The following is a 20668-nucleotide window of genomic DNA, read 5'->3' on the forward strand; positions in this document are numbered from 1 at the left end:
TTGACAACAGAAGTTACTACAACAAGGATATCCTAAGAGGCTAATAAAAGCCTACAAGCTAGCAAACTATTAGAATCGTGAAAGTCTCTTTGAGATAAACGAGAAGCCTTATAATGTAGAACAGAGAATTGTTAGGATTACAAATTTTAATGGGATGAGCTACAAATTGAAAAATTCGATCAATAAGAATTTGTTTCTCTTGAACCAACCAGGAACTGTGACTTTGGGTAAGCCAACATTCTCTTACAGAAGAAATAAAAACATTCGCAACCATGTAGTGAAAACGTATAGGGAACCCAAGACCAGCCATCAAACAAATATTCAGGATGGTACAAAAACCCCCCTGGTGCGCTGCAGAGGTGGGGGGCCGGTTTGGGGCCCCTGGGGGCCGTTTTTGTTACAGGGCCGTTTTTGCAGCATAGCTGCAAAATCGGCCCTGTAACAAAATCGGCCGAAAACCGGCCCTGGCAAAGAGTTCTGCAGCACCCACAACCCCCCAGGGAGGAGGGGGGCCGATCGATCACTTTGCCAGAGCCGGTTTTGGTTCCCAGTCTGGCCCTGTACAAAACTGAAAGGGAATTTCCCATGTAGTGCCTGTACACACTGTAAAACGATAATGAAAGAACAGCAAGTGGTACTTAATGGCATTTCACATTGAATGAAATGACATGGTGAATTGTAGAACGAGCAATGTTGTGTACCTAATTATTTGGCCCTGCAAAAAGGGATACGTAGGTGAAACAAGTAGATTAATGCGACTCCGTTTAACTGAGCACAGATCAGCTTTGAAACAATACGAAAAATACCCCACTTGTAGATCATTGGTCTGAGATGAATCGCAAGGAAGAAGACCTCAAGTGAGTTATCTTGGAAAAAATTAAAGCATCAGCACGGGGAGGAGACATTGACAAGAAAAGGAAACAAAGAGAACAGTTCTTTATGTTAAATTTTAAAATGTACCATCAGGAATTGAATAATAGAGAGGAGTGGGAAAGACTCATTAGATAAGAACACTGACAATGGACACAGAGATAGGAGTACCCATAAAATAATCAATCGGAGGTCTATACCTGATTTGGTATATTCTGTGTATCAGTATATTCCCAAATAAAAATTAGAAATAAATTGTGAGCAATGAGATCTATATCTAGAATGTCTAGAGGCACACGTAATATCAAAACAAACCAGTCAAGTTGTCCATAGGGGCCAAATAATATTAGGGATTTGAATAAAGTATATGTCACAGAGCAATAGGAACTGTAAATATGCTAATTGAGGTAGAGATATATCCATAGTATGGGTCTAGTGCTAGAATAACTAGATGTACACATAATATCATAATGAATCAGCCATGCTGTCTACAGTGGCCAAATAACATTAGGAATTTGACCAAATTATATGTCACATAGTAATACGAACTGTAAACATGTGTATTGAGGTAGAGTTATATCCATAATTATAGGTTTAGTGTTATTTAATCTTGTAAACATACAAACAAATAACTGAAAACCGCAGATAGTAATTTGGCCAGTTTGTTTTAATTTGGAGTACCGTACCGTACATTTTGGATGTGGCCCAAGTTTGAGAGGGAGATAACTTAAATAATTGGTAAACGCTGATATCAGCTTGTGGCAATAACAACTACATATTAGATTTAGTGGCAAGGATATTAAAAACAGTAGGCTTAATAATTTTAGCGATTTTAAATGATTGATAGATACGACCTGATATTAATTTAAGTTACCAAAAAGGCCAAACGTAATTATAGATCAAATGTTATATGTTATAAATGTGGTCATAATGTGAGAGGGGCATAACTAGAACAAACGGTAATAAGCTAACTATTGGAAATAGCTTGTGGCAAGAGTTAAATATTAGAATAAGTTGTCAGGATACTGAAAACAGCATGTTTAAACGCGGAACGATATGGGCTCAATAAATTTTGGGTAGTGATTCAAAGGATTAGCACACTCAACTTGTTATTGACCTAAAACTACAAAAATGGAGGCACGGACCGTTAACGCGTATATTGACGCACATGCATAGCATTTAAACGGGAGCAATACAGCGGTGCAGTTTTTTCGCTCATCAAACAAGAATCCCGTCAGCAGAGACACGAGGCATCTAATACGGTAAGGAGACCTAACAGCTCCCTAGTGGTTGTATGGTGATTGAATGTATGAAGGTTGTAAGCGTATTCCCTTTTACACAGGAAAGGGGGATTGAATGCTAAAGCAATGCTCCATAAATAAAACATTAATGAGCGCACAGACCTTTGGTGGGGTCCGATGTGATAGAATAAATGACAATAAGGCCTGCTAAAGAAGAAATAAATAAGGGCGTCTGTAAAAACAACTGTAACATGATTTGACCAATTTAACACATGTATGAAACATTTTATTCTAGTTTAATCTGTTTGAAACAGAGTATAATTTGTGATTGGCAAATATAATAAATTGAATGATGAGGGTGCTTTAACCCTTTTCTACAGTATCTATAGAAATAGGGTCTAAGTAGGTGGGGAACCACTATTAAAAAGCTAGAAGTATAATGAGGAGACTAAAAAGGAATTAATCTAGTAATCAAAATCACCCTCTTTGTTCTCTTTGGCTTTAATTCTAGGAATCTACCTCAGACCTAATTGAAAAAAAGGCAGTAGTATTTTCAAAGGTGGAACATTGCACCGGTATTCAACAAAAAGGTTATGGTTTAAAAGAAATGTTATGTTAAAATAAGTTTATATAGCGCAGTGTCCCGGCGCTTTCCACGGACGGCTCAGTGTGTAATAACATAACAAGAAAAACAGATACAAGAAAGAGAGAAAGACCCACCAAAAGAAACTAGAAATTAAAAAGCCAAGTCTTCAGGCTCTTCCTAAACTGAAACAGATTAGGGGTGCTGCGTAGCGCCAGTGGTAGAGAATTCCACAACTGGGGTGCCTTGAAGCTGAAAGAACGGCCCCCAGTGCGGGCCTTCCTCACACGCGGAACCACAGCAGTAAAAAGAGATTCGGACCGCAGTGAGCGGGCTGGGCGGTAGAAGGCCAACCTGCGCCGTAAGTACCCGGCCCCTGAAATACTGTGAGAATACAGGCCTTTCAAGGGTGAGTTATTTGATGCAAACCTTATACTAATGAATAGGTCTAAATGCGAATTGAATGCACTTACTCAAACTCTATTGATCAAATAGGGCAAGGAAAACTGGATCCCATTATTCGCCAGCACCGTCTTCCTATTAGGAAAAGGCAACAACTTACAAAATTAATAAAAATATCGGCCTTTTACGGGTGAGTGAATTAATTTAAATTTTACACTAAACATTAAGGCCTAGATGAAATTTCGGAACATCTATTGATACCATATACTCTTTGACTCAATAGGGGGGAGCAATGTCCATAAATCCACCATTCCTTTAAAGAATATAAGAAAAGGAAGTTATATATTAATTGTAAGTATATCACGACAAAATTATGTAACTATCTTTACTCTTTGCATTTGAGCTAACCTAAAACTACTCAAATTATAAATTTCCCTAGATTTGATGACTCGATGAAGTTACGCACAGTGGGGCTTTAGAAATAGTACGATAATTTCACAACGTACTCCCTACCGAATCCCGAATAAGGATAAGCTATAGAGTTTGTGGGGACCTATATAATGGTTGGTTATCGCTAGAGAATAATAATCCATAACTATGGGCGATAACTTTATTGACAAGAGAAATATATGCGCCTTAGAAGGTTGAACAATAGGCATAAAATAATGCTTTGATTTGCAAGCAAGCGCACTATTTAGTACTAGTGAAGTGTCACATGTGCGATAACTTTACTGACAAAAGAAATATATTTGCCTTAGAAGGTTTAAAAATAGGCATAAAATAATGCTTAGATCTGCAATCCTACAATTGCTCCATTTAGTATTAGTGAGGCGTCACATTATAATGTAATACAATGGACCAAAGTAAATTAAAATGTAATCTGAGCACACATTCGTCATCTAACTGTATGTATCTTTTATTTTTAGATTTGTTGGTTTGAAAACATTAAGCACTTTGTGATTATATATTGTGGGTCCTGAAGAAGGGGTTTTACCTACATGACACACCGAAACGCGTCGACAAGAGGACACAGTCATTTGTTTTAATACAAATTATGTTTTAATGTTTTTAATACTGTGATATGTACTGGGAAGTACATAAAATCTATTTGACTATTTTTAGTCATTGTTGAAAGAATTACTGTAAAAGATATAATTTTTCTAGATCACGTGTTGCTATATATGGGGACATTTATGCTCTTTTTCTTTGGTTCACTGTAATATGTACACAATTTCTTTGTAAGAGTAGTAAACAAGATCAAAAGGGAAATTTATATTTTTAGTGTAAAATCAGATCTAGACATCCTGGCTCACACAGAGCTTATTGTATTTATCTGAACATTCCCTACTCTGGTGCCACTAGTAAAGCATCTTTAAAGCATGGTGAGGGCTTGCAAGAGCATTCAAAAGATCATCTGTAACGAGAAACATAGATAAAATGAAGGTGCACATCGCACAGAACTTGGACTATACTCCCTATTACATCATCAGGCCCTACATTTTAGGAATGTCCTTGTGGTCAAGAATACCAAGCAATCTCATTCTTCAAAGCATTCCATATCCCAATTGCTTCCCACACAAAACGCTTGGAAGGAAGCACCAGAGTGAAGGATTCTCAGCTCAGCTGAAGGTAGCTTGATGAATGCACCATTTTCAGTTAACAGAAAAGATTCAATGGTTATGTTCATTATGCCTTACTTAGGCATATCTAGGTTTGGTATTTTTTGGGTGTTAGCCTAAGTAGAGCTTTACAGACATCAAAAAAGTACAGGTTTATGCCCGACGAGGACATAACAAACATTACCACCACATTTTTTGTGTTCGAGTATTGTGTTTTGGAGGACGTGAAACAGTATTTTCTCTGACTCTACCTTTGTACTTGAGCTACAACATTTTTAGACCTCCTTCTGTAAGAACAACTGCTTTAACATTATAAAATCTCTTTCCAATCACAATTTTTAGTGATGCTTTATATTAAATCAAAAACAACAGTTGATGGACAGAATGCAGAACAATGTCATACATTCACCCCAGTACAGAGATCTGGGCCTAAATCCATCGTTTGTTTGCATTTATTGCATCTTTATTACCATTTTTTAAAGATTTTTTTTTTTTTAATTGTTCTTGCATAGTACCTAGGAAGAGAAAGACCACTGGTCGGGACATTGCACTGTTTCTCCATTGTTCACTGCAGGAATTTCAGGTGCTACAACTTACCGCTGGAAGCACTATGAGCAACAATGCATTCGCCTCTCGACCATCATGGAATATTCTTAGCTAATACTTCACAAACATTTTCCAAACTTAAGTTTAATAAATAGGCCTCTAAACTCTGTAGTTCACTGACTGCCAGGCAATGTGGTAATGCACACTTCAACCTCTAGAATACACATTTACCCTTAGACACTTAAAAGGGAACATATGAATGAGCTCCTACCCTAACAACTACAGTGAGCCGATTTCTAAGGTATTCCATAGTTTTGAGAATGGAGCCCATGTAGAAGAAAGTGGAAGGCGCGCAGAGGCGAGCATTCAGCCCGCTCCTGGTGGAAGGTGCTCTTCTTTATAAATTTGCTTTACAGGTTGATCTAGTGCAAGCAAGACTCTGATCCAAGGGTAACAGCGCTTTATAGCAGGGTACAAGTGTATATGCGGAGGTGGATACGGGGACGGACTGTGCGTACATGGAGATGGCTGTGTGGACTGGAGTAGGTGAGTATGTGGGGGGGCTGTGGATGTCTGTGTGCATAGAAACTAACACCCCTGATCAAAGTGTCTTACAAGAAACACAAGTTGATTTTTATTGCCTCTTTCTGAATGACGATTTTTATGCGAGTATCAGACTTTGTTAACCTAAACTAAACCAACTTTAGGATAGATTTTGTAAAATTAGCCCATTTTCCAATGTTCCATGAACCAGTGTAATAAATAATTAAAGAAGAAATGGAACAAAAAGAATGCAAATACAAAGCAACTTCAAGAAACTATTGATAAATATGGTTAAATAAAAGTACTATATTGTATAAGGAGTGTGGAATAAATTCAAACATAAGAGTGACCAGTATTAACTTATAAAAGAGATTCTTACCACCAAAGAGTGACTATAACTCATAGAAAGGGTTAAGCATTTCAAATACCTGGAATCATGGAAGTGAAAGCGAGATCAGCATTTCTCAGCCCACAGGTGAATTTTTCCAGATTCTGTTGTGTGTTCAAGTTAGCAACTAAATCATATGTGAAGGGCAGCTTTGAACTTTTACAGTAACAAAGGATGATTCTTTCGGCAATAACTAAACTTTTGGCAAACTAAAGAGTGCAAAGCTTATCTGGTATGACAGCAGATCAAAGGTCATACAGTAATGTCAATGGTCTGTCAATTTCTATGTGAATTTTTGTCAGCCATTGTGGAGAACCTCCAATGGACACTGCATTGTGGCTGCGCAGCATGGACAGTTTATTGAAATCACACCACATAGTGGACAAGTTTTTGATTATAGACTCCTTGAGATTTTACTAATGTGCAATATCTTTTTATCTGGAAAAGTTTTATACAGTCAAAAGACTTTTTATCTTTGTGTAATATTGTGAGTTTTTTTTTTATTAACTGTGCAATAAACACATTCAAATTCAAATTCAAATAGTGGACAAGTTTAAAAATATCCCTGCTTTCAGACCAAGTTATAAACCTAGATATAAACCTGAGATAATGGCTGGTGAAAGTGGTAACATTTATTTTCTTCCCCCGCAACCACCTGTAATTTTTATAAAACGCTTCAGAACAAAGCAGGGGGGTTGGCGGCTGATGACTGACTGAATCAGGAATGGTTAAACAGAAACAATTCACAACAACAATGGGTGAAATCCCCAACCTTCTGTGGTTCATGAAGATCCTGGGCAGTACAGAACAAAAAGGATCAAGGTGGCAAGAAAGACTTGCCGTGTGAAGAGGGCTGAATATAAGTGGTGGCAACGTGCAGGACATGAGTGGATAATAGGTGGGTGGATGTCCCAGGGCATATGATGATTCCACCTCTTCCACACCCATGCCATGTAACAGAAACGGAACCTGGAAAGAAGAGAAAGCTGGAAGCGTCTATACCATGCTAAGAGTCCATTGTTATTGCAACCTTCCTTCAAGTCGACCTCAAGGCACCACACATGTCTTAAAGCTGAGGAAGCTATGCTGCTAGAGTTACTTTCATCCCCACACAAGTATGATTAGTGATTAAAAAGAAGCCCTTGCAAGGTGAAAACTGGCCAACATCTCCACTAGCACTCCTATTATCTCCTCTCCTGCCCCACTTTCCATCACCTTCAACTTATCTACAATCTGTGCCCCTTTTCCCTTCTCTTCCACCCGTGAGAAGGCCGGTCATACAGACACCTTTCCCAGCTCCTCAACAGAGGATGAAGTAATACAATAGCTAGTCTAATTACACTTGCAGAATCACTTTGCATAGCATCTATCCCAACATTAATTTACTTAACTGGTCCCCAGATATGCCTACTCCTCCTTCAAGCCAACCTTGTTAACCAGAACCGCTCTCCTCCATCTCTACCTCATGTACTCCCCAATAAACTTACTTTCTTCTCTTTCATTCTCCTGTAACTCGTCCTCTGTGTTTGCGCGCTTTACACAATATAAAAAATCCTACTCTGTTGCAGACTCTCTCCTTAATGCTTTTTCCTCCTGCAGTAACCTTACTTTCACGTGTCGCTCAAAGAAGCCTTCTACCTACGTACCTTTGGTAGCCCTTTCTGTTAGAGACTCTATTTAGCTGCAATTACTCACCGTTTGAATATTACTCAGGTGCCAGACTGGGTCCAGAAACTTTTCAGCAGTACCTCTGTGTGCCGGTAGACGACGTCGTGCTGCTCCGCATTGATGCCGTTCCACTCTGGAAATGACTGACGGAGCCTATATAAGCACCACTTCAGCACACTGACATCAGTTGCTTTCAAGAGTCTGTGCCCCAGACACAAACCCCCAAAAGCAAATTGGTGTGACCAGTGTGCAGATTCCTAGACTAGGGATCTTATTAATGATTAGAGTCCAATTACAGAATGGGGAGGATGGGAAGGTCGGTGTAGAATCCGGGGCTATAAAGAGTCTCTACCAGAAAGAATACTAATGAAGGTAAGTAACTAGTTCTTCTGACGGACACCTTTTGACTAGATACCAAAGCAGTACCTATTGCAGGAGCGTCTGTGGCTGGACAAACATTCAAAGCCATGCAGGACTAAGCAGGCAAAATGCCCCTTTCGGCGGACCCAACTATCCAGACAATAGAGCTTCGTGAACATACAAGGAACATCCACGTAGCAGTCTCTCAATTTTCCAGGAAGGGGATTCCGCGTGCCAACACAGTGGTAACAGCTTTAGTCCTGGTAGAATGAGCATGCAGCCTTTCTAGAGGCTGCTTTTATAGCCAATGCGTAGCAGGTCTTAATGCGAGCAGATCCAGCAGGAGATGGTTCTCTTCAGCAAAGCCTTGCTTTTTTGGCTCCAGAGAACGCCACAAAAAATGATCATCCACTTGGTGTTCTTTGGTACACTCTAGGTAAAAGCTCAGCACTCCCTTGGGATGCAAGCAATAGAGACTCTCCCCCTTTTTATACGAGTGAGGCTGAGCAAAGAACACTGGAATGGTGAAGTTCTGACCAACATGAAACGGAGTTATACTTTGGACAAGATAGAAGCCAGTGCCCACAAGGTGTGGCATGTCAGTGACCTTGTAGCTCACTGACATGCCACACCAATGTTATAACGACAAGGAACACTGTTTTGAGGGTGAGGAGCAGCTGTAAAGCAGCTTCAAGGGAGTACATATCAGAAATGCAACAACTAAGTTAAGATCCCACTGTGGAATGAGTTAGGGAGGAAACAAATGTAGTAAGCCTTTCAAAAAGCGCATAACAACAGGTAACTTAAGCAATCAGGGATAATAGAGTAACGTCAAAATAGCCAAAAAGTACCTCCAAACCATGCCCAGAGCAAATATCAAATTGTCAGACAACTTTGCCTGGAGAAAATTTATCAGTCAAGCACCCCATCAACTACAGGTGTGTCCCAACGACAGGTGTATACACATTTAGTCGAAGGATATCTGGCTGCCAAGATGACATCAACCACGACCGGAGGAATTGTGACTGTGGTCAGCCGTCGACACTCAATCTCAAGAACAGGAGTTCTGGATACTATACTGCCCAATCTGAAACCACTAGGATGACTTGGGCCCAGGCCGTCCTGATCTTCTTGAGAACTTGAGGTAGGAGAGATATCGGCGCAAATGCATGAAGGAGTACAGAGTTCCACTCAAGGCGGAAACTCCAACGAGCAGCTAACATTGCCTGTTCTCGGTGGTAACAAACAGATCGAGCCAAGGTTCTCCCCATTCACAGAAGAGATGTTGAGCTGCTGCCGGGTGTAACAGCCACTGGTGATGCACTAGTCCCCACTGGCCGAGCTTGTCCGCAGGGTGTCAGAGTCACTTTACTGGTACTTGCGCAGGAACAGAGATGCCTATTCCCGATGCCCCCTCTGGGAAACCCCAGCGCACCACTATAGAAAAGTTGCATACAATGTCTCCTCTAGAGGGGGTATGGGGATTGGATAAAATAACAAAAAGATGGAAGAGACTGCCAACGGCTACCAGCTTCCTGCTCCAATCTTCTTCTCAGCGTAGTTTGCTTCGGGACTTTTTTGCTCTAGAGTCTAAATGATGACAACATACATTACTCCTACAATCTACATCCTCTCTGTATTCTCTTAGAATTCACTAATCTTTTTTTTTTAACTCTTTTTTATTAAAGAATAACAAAGGAAATATTTACAAAAAATAGCATCAAATAAACAACCAAGGCATGAGGTGAAATTATACATTCTGCATCACATGGGTTCTCATGGACAGATATAGGATCACATGCAACAATGTTTAATACTAGGATCTTGGTGATTCTTGCCCTTCCAATTCCAGCAGTGGCATCGGTGGTTCACAGATCTCACCTCGGTGGCTATTCCCCCATTTCTTCGGGCAACCTCTGGCCATGTACACCGATTTCTCTCTAAACATACACCAGTCAAGGTCTTGCGCCCACTTGGAAACTCGGGCGGCTGACTGGCTCTCCAGAGCTGCGCAACATTTCGTTTAGCCACCATATTCGCCAGCGTCACCCATTGCTTCTGGTACACGTTTAGATCTGTGGGCTCCCACATGTTCAACAGACACCTTCGGGCTTCTGGTCGTATCTCTACACCCAGAACTTCCTTTAGTTCATCATGGATCTTCGCCCAGAATTTCTGTATCACCTCACAGTGCTAAAGTATATGCATTAAGGTGCCAGGCTCTCCACACTCTTCTACACTCTCCGCTCCACCCTTGTCCCAATAGCACCAACCGAGGGCCGGTGATATAGGATCTATGCAATATCTTCAGTTGCACAAGTCGGAGCCTCATCTGAATCGCCACTACCTTCGGGGAGGAAGCTGCCTCCACCCACTCTTCGTCATCTAATTCCAACCCATCAGCACTCCACTGGGCTCTTATAAGCCCCAGCGGGCTCTCCATGTTATTAACCAGTTTCCTATATATCAGGGAAATAGTTTTCTCGGGGATGTGTCCATCTAGCACCCGGTCCTCCAGAGGTGACGCCTCCTGGAGCACCATGCCTCTAGGCACGTGGGCAATGAGGGCATGTCTCACCTGCCAATATCTATAGTGTTCATTGTCGTGTAGACTATACAATTTTTGGAGTGAGTCGAATGTTTGTACCGCGTCCTTTTCCCAAGCATCCTTTATCTGGGAGATTCCGATAATGTCCCATTTATCAAACCCTTTAGTTTTCAATAAGTTACCTAATTTCTCTGAATTTAACAGGGGAGTGGCCAACGTCAATCTGCCCTCCCAGCTTAGATAACGATTAGCCGCGTGCCACACATGTACCGCATGTGCGGTTGGGCCAAACAATGCAAACCTCTCCGGTCTAGAGTATAGAGCTCTGTCTATTTTTCCACCCGGAACCAGTCCCCGGTCCATTTCATAACCCGGATCACCCGGGGGTCCGTAGACAATGTGGTTCACAGCAACCAGTTGCGAAGCCCAATAGTACTTCCTTAAATCCGGAAGTCCAATCCCACCGCCGTACCATGGAAGCGTTAAATTGACAAACGCTATACGGGGTGTACCGTCCGACAGAAGCCGTCTCTGGAGGGTCTCAACCTCCCGAAAATAGGAGGCAGGTACCGGGACTATCGCATTCTGTAGTGCATACAAAAACAGGTGCAAAGCCATCATCTCGAAGAGAGCGGCTCTTCCTATCATAGACAGCGGGAGAGCTTTCCAACGCTCCATATCTTTCCTACAACTATCCAAGGCCAGATTATTAGCGTATTGCAATTGTGAATCAAGCGTGATATAGATGCCCAAATACTTGAATCCTACCGTCTCAATCTGAATTGGGCACGATTGCGGGAGCACCCGCGGGTCGCCCACGAGGGTAAAGAGCACAAACTTTGAGCAATTTATCGCCAATCCAGAGTATCTACCAAAAATGGCAAGCACATCAAGAAAATTACTCAGGGACTCCCTGGGATTGGTGAGGTAAAGCAAAATGTCATCCACATATAGCAAAATGTTATCTTCCCAGTCAGGCTGCCATCTTAAGCCCCGTATCGATCTATCCCATCTAACTCAAGCCGCTAGTAGCTCCATTGCAAGCGCAAAGAGCAATGGGGACAACGGGCATCCCTGCCTCGTGACCCTTTCCAACAGAAAGCCCTTGGATTTACAATTATTGACAACTACCCTAGCCAGGGGGTTCGCATACAGCAACCGCACACACCCAATGAAGCCCCCTCCAAAGCCCAGCTTCGCCAACACAGCGAACAGGTATTTCCATTCCACCCTATCAAACGCCATTGTGTCGTCGAGGGACACCAAGACAGTCGGTTCATGTATCCTCGACGAGCCCTCAAGGACTCTGTGCAACCGCCGCAAATTCAGCGCTGTGTTGCGACGCGGCATGAAGCCTGACTGGTCCGGATGGATCAGATTCGTTATCATCTTGACCAGCCGAGTGGCCAGTAATTTCGCTAGGACTGGGCTCCGCATTAAGGAGCGAAATAGGTCTATAGGAGGAGCATTGCGTCTTGGGCTTACCCACTTTATGTATGACTACTATGTTAGCCACCCGCTGGTCATATGGAAGCTGACCCCCCTCCCTACTCTCCAGAAACATGTCCCGGATATGCGGGGCGAGTCTGTTGGCGTTTAATTTGTACAGCTCGATCGGTATCCAATTGGGACAAGTCGCCTTACCGGATTTTATCTGTCTTCTAGCCTGCGCCACTTCATCATCAGAGAAGGGGGAGTCTAAGTAGTTCCTATCTTCCTCCGATAATCCCGGCATGACAATGTCCCTGATCATTTCGCTATTTCCAGCCTCGGTAAACTCATTACCAGCAGTATAGACTTTCTTATAGTACTCTGAAAATGAGTCAGCCACCGCCTGCGGATTCGTAGTTCTGTGAGAGTCCAATACTTCTAATTCAGGCACCAGCCTAGATGCCCGCCCCCCGTGCTCGAGCCACGCGATCAATTTACCGGCTCTGTTGCCATGCTCATATATGCGGCTTTGTAGAGCATTATTTTGTATAAATCGCTCTATCCCTCACAAGGCCTTTGTATTTCTCCTGTCGGAGTCTCAGTAAGTGAAGCTCCGCAGGCGCACATGATCTAGCAACTCTCTCCTCCAAGCGTATGACCTCTGCCTCCTTCTGAGCTACTTCAGCCTGATTTTTCTTCTTTTTCCCTGCCACAAGAGAGGACCTCACCTCTCGCTACTGTTTTATACGCTTCCCAGAGGGACTGCGCTGAGGAAACGGTCCCCACATTTTCTAGGAAGTAACAGTCCAACATCCGAAGTACCTCTCTCCTAAAAGCCGGGTCCTTTAACTGCCAGGCGCTGATAGGAGCTACCCGCCCAACCGCCGGACGACCGAGAGTAAGCTGTAACCACAGTGGAGAGTGGTCAGATATACCTCTGCCAAGGTACCTCACATCTTGGATCATTGAGCCATTGCCGCCGGCAGCAAGACATAGTCCAACCGGGACAGGCTACTGTGTGCTGCTGATACATGAGTGAAATGTGTCAGCGTTGGGTTGCGGACCCGCCAGCTATCGATCAACCCTAGCATCTCCAAGAACTCCGAAAGCCAGCGCTGCGATTGCCTATGCACCCGAGGTGGGCTACGGTCCATCTCTCCATCTAGTACGGCATTAAAGTCGCCCCCCAGAACCAAGCCACCAAGGGGCAACGTAAGAAAGATAGAGCTCAGATCTCGAAAGGTATCAGCCTTATGGCCCGGTGGCACATATATAGATAGGAAGGTGACCGTCTTACCCTCCACCAGCCCTGATACTCCCACATACCTGCCTCTTTGACCCAGCTATGTAGCCTGGACCGACAGGGGAAAGGAGTCCTTGACCAAGATCCCGACCCCTCTAGAACCGGTGGTAAACCTAGCGTGTGCCACAAACTTGTATCCCCCTTTATGGAGGGCCATGCATCTATTGCCCACCAGGTGTGTCTCCTGCAGCAAGACCACGTCGGGGGAATGTCTTCTAATCAGCAGGCTAACCATCCCTCTCTTGATCTTGTCACCTAAACCATTCACATTCCAGCTCAGCACCTTCATTCCCGATCCTCGACTAATATTTGCCATATAGCCCATACAGTAAACTTCCGACAATTGTTTGAATGGCACAGGGTTTGTTGAAATCGTTGGAACTGATTTCTCCTTTGTCATGTTAGTGTATCCAGGTGCTACATCATTGTAGACTGGTGTTTCTGGTCGAACAGATATTTGGGTCTCAAGCGGCGCGAGTTCCATTGCTTTGTTGCAAAGTCCTTCTTTTCTTACTGCAGGTTTATCAAAGGTGATAAGTCTTTCAGTTTGAACCTCTTGGATTGTAGCAAGATTTGGCTGTCTGCTACATCTTGGGAGTCCATTTGGCCTACTACTTATTATTGGCCACATGTTGTGGTTTTACCAGGTCGATGGACACGACTCTGTTCTCCTTTTTACCAGCAAGGGGCGGTAGTACTACTGATCTTGTTCCTTGGATTGCTAAGACAGGTACTGTTTTTCTGTAAGAAGGCCCAAATTCCTTCTTTACCGCTATCTTTTCCTCTTCAGTGGCTGTTGGCTTTTGTGTTGTGTTACTCAGACTTCTTCTAGTTTCATTCGTCCTGTAAGACAGCCAAACGATCTTTGACATCAAAGGGATCTGTTTTACCACTGAAGTCTGACAATCGAGATCCTCGATTATCATTCTAGTACCAAATAGTGGCTCTTAAGGAGTGATTCCCCCAAGAGAATTTATTGGCAGATTGTTAAGACTACGTTGGACACTTATTAGATGTTTGACCCACCCATCACCCAAACCTAATACCTTTGCTGTTATGGATTGCTTTATGTCACGTTTTTAGGTTTTGCCTGGCGAAAGCTGCGCTCTGCGCAGCTTTTTCGCGCAGGCGAAAACCTAATGAGAATTGTACGGGAGACAGGAAGGGCCCCCGTCTTTCATTGGCTAGCTCCATAAATGGAGGCTAGCCATTGGAAGACGGGCCTGTCCGTCAATGCCGGACCAGATTCGGGGGCGTTCCCGAGAATTTTTGGCTTTTGGCTACGTAACGCTACGTCAGCCAAAAGCCGGGAACGCCCCTGAATCTGGTCCGGCATTGCCGGCACCTGCCTTCCTGCTCCGTGAACGGTGTGATTAGAATTATTCGGAAATACAAAGAAAAAAAAGTTTCTTGCTGCGCAAAACGTCCATTGGAAAATCCTGAAGCTCTCTTTGCCAACGACTTCTGCTTTTTTACGCAAGAATAAATGAAACCATTATCTGGAGAGCACAGAATGTTTTTGAAAGCCTGCCAGCTAATTTTCCAGTAACTTCTTCGGCAGTGGTACGCAGACAACTCTTCGATCTGAAGTTCAACAATTGCACTTTTAAGAGCTGGCCTCTAATTTGATTTGCAGTTATAAGAATTATATTTTGTGATTGGCTCAACGTTTAATTATTGTTTTAATTAATACAATCTTATTATATGAAAAACTAAGTGCTTACCCATTGAAATTTATCAAAGCAACACTTTAGTTGTTTCCCTTACTTTTAACTCGGATTCACGCTGTAACCCCGCATTAAAAGCAGTAACACTGGCCTTTGAAAGGGTGTGATTGCTTGCTTTATAAATTCATTTTTAATATGGCTGTTAACGTCTCCCTGGTCCGTGATACAAAATGGCTGACACTGGAGGTCTGTCGAGAATTCCAGAGAGGTACTTGTTCTCGATCCGATGCAGAATGCAAGTTTGCCCATCCGTCAAGGAGTTGCCATGTGGACAATGGTCGAGTTATTGCCTGCTTTGATTCTCTGAAGGTAATCCCCCCCCCCCCCTTCCGTGTCTTTCCCGCCAGCCAGCACTGCGCCCGATACGGGCAGCGAGGCTGCACCGATGTGGGCGGGCCAAAATCGCGGTCAGGGGTTTGGCATACAAAGCTCCGTAGGAGATGCTGCCCGGCTTCCACTGTTGCACCACTTTCAGGGTTGGTGATGCTTTTGCAGGGGCTAGCCGGCAGAGGAACAACTGTGGATGGGAGCCTGAGGCGAGCTGGGCGGTTTCCACCGGTGAGCAGTCAACAGCCCAGGCAAGGCGCACTCACACGCTCTCTTGTCTCTCTGATCAATCAGCTCTCTGTCCAGCCACAGGAAGAGGCGTCGGGCTGGGTCGGTCGCTCCCTAGATCATTTCACTGGGATTGAGCTCTGCTCCCAAGACCCCTCTAGTGCGGGACCTCCCATCATGAGTTCCGCTGGGCACGTCTCGGTGTAGTTTCTGTGTCTGTCGCAGGCAACGGTCACCAGAACACAGCTCCTGGGCACCGCACCTTGGTTGCTGGGTGCCCACTATCTTTGTCCATCCGTCCAGGTCGATGGATGGATACAAAAAAATATGCTCCGATGTCTGGTGCGCACCACACAGCCCTGCAGTTGTGGGTTCAGAGGCTGTACAAACTCAGAGGGAACGTTTCTTTTGGTAGCGCCAAATCTGCTGTGAATGTGGCAGATGGTGAAGGTGTTGCGCTGCCACACACCACACTTTCACCGGGTCCTGGTGTTTTCTTGTGTGAATTCCGGTTGGGCCGCTCCGACCCTCCATGGCCCATACATGCTTTGCTTTCATATATGAGGCGAGAGTTCGGGAGAAACACTGAAAGCACTGTTTCCAAATCTGCAATAGTTCCTGGTAGTTAAACTGCGTTCCAAAGCCAGCACGTTGAAAACGTTAGTTGGTGTGTTGTCGTGTTCCGGGCACTGGTGTCTGCGTTGTTTGTGTCGGTATATTTTACCTTATGTTTTTCATTGTGGTGTGTTATTATGACCATATACATTTTTGGGGTAAGGCCGCTCGTATTTGGGTGTCACTTTGTAAGTTTACGTATTTTGTCCGCCGTTCCCGCCCCCCCCCCCTGTCCTTGTGCCCGTTCCCGACCCCTCCCCGTGTGCCCGTTCCCGCCCCCCCCTCCCCTTTCACTCTCCGTTGTCTTTCTTGAAAACACAGGTCGGAGCGGTGCACGGGTGTCCCGGAGCTGCGCCTCTCCCATGCCATGGAGTTGGAGGGGCAATGGTGGAAGGGGCAGCTGGCTGCTGACATCCACCAGGCGCTGCGCTACAAGGTGAGTTCATGCATGAGTCAACCAGGGTGCATTGTGTGTTTTAGTTTTCATTCTGGGATGACTGTGCTTCAGTGAATGTATTTGCACTTATGAAAGGTTGTGGTAGTATAGGAGATGGTGCATTGTTATGTAATTATACAACTTTTGAGTAGTGCAGCATTTGCACAACTAATGATTTCTTGGCGCTGTAGGATTCTGTGGCCTGGTGCCTCTGTATTCTATAGCCTGGTGCCAGCATGTTTCCTTGCTCTGGGGCAGTGTCAGTGTATTCACTGGCCCAACTCATTACTGGCGCTTTTTGTGAGCCCAAGACTGTGTGCTTATTCCTTGAGCTGGTGTTTACGTATTTCCTGACCTACCCAGCTTGTAACGGTCTCGTTGTGTGCCCTTTTCCTCCGTTTTTTGTCTCTCTCTGTCCCCGAAACGGACACCCACGTTCCTGTTGTCAGTGTGTTCTCTGTCATAGTCTAAATCTTTTCCTTATCCTGCCAGTGACCTGGTGACACTATGCAGGGTCCGTTAGGGGAGGGGGGGAAGGGGAGGCCAGTCTGGTCTTGCATCCTCCTACCAACAGCCACTCGAGTGTTGAGCACTGTTTGGATGTCTGCTTCCTTCTGTCCCGTCCCTATTTCATTATTAGTGCATTGCGTGTTATAGAGTTGCTTCTTTTCCATTCTGTTGTGGTGTGTTCCCTGGCCCACAGTTGATGCATGTCTTGCTTGGAAAGGGATATCATGTCCCCTGGTTGAAGTATTGGTGTTCTCTGCTCCATTGTCTTGTTGCTCTAGTGTTTTTGCCTCAAATCAAAATCCTCCGCTTCTATTCTTTACGTCCTCGGCCAAGAAGTGCCTGCCTTTTCTTTTTCTAGCAGCAACGTGTTCACAGAGACTTTGAGCTGCTTGGTATCTCGAGAGAGAGGGAGAGCAGCCACCTCTCCCTTTTCACAGTGAAGGCCTTTCTCTTGTCAAATACTGCCATTGCGAGCACCATTTCTCTGTCATAGAATTGTATCACCACCTCTTCAGGTGTTTGCAAAATGCCAAAACCATATCATTTTCACAAGAGCAAACATGCTATTTATCTTTCAAGTAGTTCTGTAAAGTGGCACTACTCACACTACTGGACGTTCACGCATGCCCACAATCCTAGAGAGCCACCAGCTTGCAAGGGGCCACCTCATAAACGTGCCAGTTATCCCTGAACAACCCATAGTGCTGTGATATCAGACCGTGCCACTCCACGCACCATGCAAATGTCAAATAATAATAATAGTAAAAAAAACTCCATCCGGAGAACTGGTATCCTGTCAGTCTCATTCACCTGTTCTCCGATTCAAAATGGCAAGTTTTTTTTTTAGGCTGGTAAGATGCACATACCCCATCCCTGCTCCCTTCTATGCGCTTGCCCACCTCCCTTGTGGACTTGGACTCTCCTAAGAACGATCTTGCTTCGTTCTTAGATTCTGACCGACACAAAGCTGCCTGGAACCACTGCCTGCGTGGAACCACTGCTGCTGTATTTTACATGTAAGTGGTGTCTCAGCCAGCATGGGTAATCAAACACTCTGCACTCTTTCTCTTATTAATCTAACTTTGACGGGTTCCAAAAATACAGTGATCCATTCATCATCTTTGACAGGTGCCTGGTAAGGCCATATTTAATATAATGGTCCTGAGAGCTCAACATTTCAGGCTCAATTTACTGCAGTTAAAAGGCAGGTGCTCCTTAGCAGTGTAGCTCTTGTCTTGATTTTCGGGTGAAATTTCCTTAATCGGAAATTCAGGAATGTGTTCTTTGATTTAGGAGTGGAAGGGGTTTTCTATTTTCTTCCTTTCGCAGTGTTGGCAGTGTTTAACATTACTCACCTGTGATGAGCCTGGAAGAGGTAGTGACCTCACAGACGAGTGCTTTCAGGCCTGTTGTGTTTCACACACTGACTTTTAGAAAGCGAATCAAACTTTTCTTTTGATTTTTAGGTTACTCCTAATGCTGTAGTCATTGTGTCTCTACATAGGTTTGATAATGACATCCTCTCAGCCGAGTAAAAAGATACAGGAAGATATTGAGAGCAATAAATTGAAATACAATATGTACATATAGAGCTACAATTAAAAGGCGGAATCTTGATTCTTATTCAAGGACACTTTTCACTAGGTAAGACCTGGCAAAGTGTGTCCATGTAATATAGCCCTGAGTGTCGAAGGCAAATGCTGAAATGTAAAAATAACAATTTCAGCAATAACTCTAAAACCCTCAGGGCAGTCTCCTAATGGAAGGGTAACACCATAACCGGAAATTATCACACTCCATGCTTTCGGGATTTTCAGGTAAAATATTGCTGCATCAGGAGTGCCTTAAAAACTTAAGTGTGAGGGCTGTGACAGCTGTGAGAGCTGTGAGGGCTGTGAGAGCTGTGTGGGCTGTGAGAGCTGTGTGGGCTGTGAGAGCTGTGTGGGCTGTGAGAGCTGTGTGGGCTGTGAGAGCTGTGTGGGCTGTGAGTTGTGTGGGCTGTGAGTTGTGTGGGCTGTGAGTTGTGTGGGCTGTGAGAGTTGTGTGGGCTGTGAGAGTTGTGTGGGCTGTGAGAGTTGTGTGGGCTGTGAGTTGTGTGGGCTGTGAGTTGTGTGGGCTGTGAGTTGTGTGGGCTGTGAGAGTTGTGTGGGCTGTGAGAGTTGTGTGGGCTGTGAAAGTTGTGTGGGCTGTGAGAGTTGTGTGGGCTGTGAGAGTTGTGTGGGCTGTGAGAGTTGTGTGGGCTGTGAGAGTTGTGTGGGCTGTGAGAGTTGTGTGGGCTGTGAGAGTTGTGTGGGCTGTGAGAGTTGTGTGGGCTGTGAGAGTTGTGTGGGCTGTGAGAGTTGTGTGGGCTGTGAGAGTTGTGTGGGCTGTGAGAGTTGTGTGGGCTGTGAGTTGTGTCGGCTGTGAGTTGTGTGGGCTGTGAGAGTTGTGTGGGCTGTGAGAGTTATGAGGGCTGTGAGAGTTGTGGGGGCTGTGAGAGTTGTGGGGGCTGTGAGAGTTGTGGGGGCTGTGAGAGTTGTGGGGGCTGTGAGAGTTGTGGGGGCTGTGAGAGTTGTGGGGGCTGTGAGAGTTGTGGGGGCTGTGAGGGCTGTGTGGGCTGTGAGAGCTGTGTGGGCTGTGAGAGTTGTGGGGGCTGTGAGAGTTGTGGGGGCTGTGAGAGTTGTGGGGGCTGTGAGAGTTGTGGGGGCTGTGAGAGTTGTGGGGGCTGTGAGGGCTGTGTGGGCTGTGTGGGCTGTGAGTTGTGTGGGCTGTGAGAGTTGTGTGGGCTGTGAGAGTTGTGTGGGCTGTGAGAGTTGTGTGGGCTGTGAGAGTTGTGTGGGCTGTGAGAGTTGCGTGGGCTGTGAGAGTTGCGTGGGCTGTGAGAGTTGCGTGGGCTGTGAGAGTTGCGTGGGCTGTGAGAGTTGCGTGGGCTGTGAGAGTTGCGTGGGCTGTGAGAGTTGCGTGGGCTGTGAGAGTTGCGTGGGCTGTGAGAGTTGCGTGGGCTGTGAGAGTTGCGTGGGCTGTGAGAGTTGCGTGGGCTGTGAGAGTTGCGTGGGCTGTGAGAGTTGCGTGGGCTGTGAGAGTTGCGTGGGTTGCGTGGGCTGTGAGAGTTGCGTGGGCTGTGAGAGTTGCGTGGGCTGTGAGAGTTGTGTGGGCTGTGAGAGTTGTGTGGGCTGTGAGGGCTGTGAGGGCTGTGTGGGCTGTGTGGGCTGTGTGGGCTGAGAGAGCTGTTGGCAATGTAAATAACAATGCCATTTATTTATAAGTAAAAAAAAAAAAGAAATGTCATGAGCAATGCCAATAACTCTAACTTTTCCAAAGGCGAAACCATTGCATTGTAAATG

General features: G+C 44.8%; 1 protein-coding gene across 1 annotated transcript in view; it reads right to left on the reverse strand.

The window, feature by feature from the left end:
* Nucleotides 1–20668, reverse strand: part of SMARCAL1 (SNF2 related chromatin remodeling annealing helicase 1) — a 388047-nt gene that overhangs the window by 319226 nt on the left and 48153 nt on the right. The window lies entirely within an intron of this gene.

This window comes from Lissotriton vulgaris, chromosome 2_1 (assembly GCF_964263255.1).
Source record: "Lissotriton vulgaris chromosome 2_1, aLisVul1.2, whole genome shotgun sequence".
NCBI lineage: Eukaryota > Metazoa > Chordata > Amphibia > Caudata > Salamandridae > Lissotriton > Lissotriton vulgaris.